Below are 441 nucleotides of genomic sequence, written 5' to 3' on the forward strand. Positions count from 1 at the left end.
GTTCACTAGAAGAACAAGTTTATAACAACAGATAGGCTTAAAAAGTGGTTTTCAACAAAGGGTGGCACTTTTTGATTGCCAAAATGACTGACAGCACTGATGGCATTTAGCGGGCAAATGGTGTCAGGGAGGCTTAAGAGCCCACAAAGAGGGCAAACATCCTATCATGCCAAGAATTGTTTCACCCTGAATGCCAATAGTGCCCTTGAAGAGAAACACTATAAAAGATGCCAGATATGATGAGAGTTACAAGAAATTCTAGGATGTGCTAGGGATATTCCAGGGAATGACCCTGGCCTTTACTCCCATAATTCAATCCTTAGGGTTAGATGAAACTGAAAGGACAGATGGCATTTTGTGCTTATTTTGCTTTTCCGACCTTTATTTTTTTTGAGGGGTGTTTCCAGGTATCTATTCACAAGAATCTGAATAAAATGATGG

Source organism: Colobus angolensis, unplaced genomic scaffold, assembly GCF_000951035.1.
Source record: "Colobus angolensis palliatus isolate OR3802 unplaced genomic scaffold, Cang.pa_1.0 Scaffold42, whole genome shotgun sequence".
Lineage (NCBI taxonomy): Eukaryota > Metazoa > Chordata > Mammalia > Primates > Cercopithecidae > Colobus > Colobus angolensis.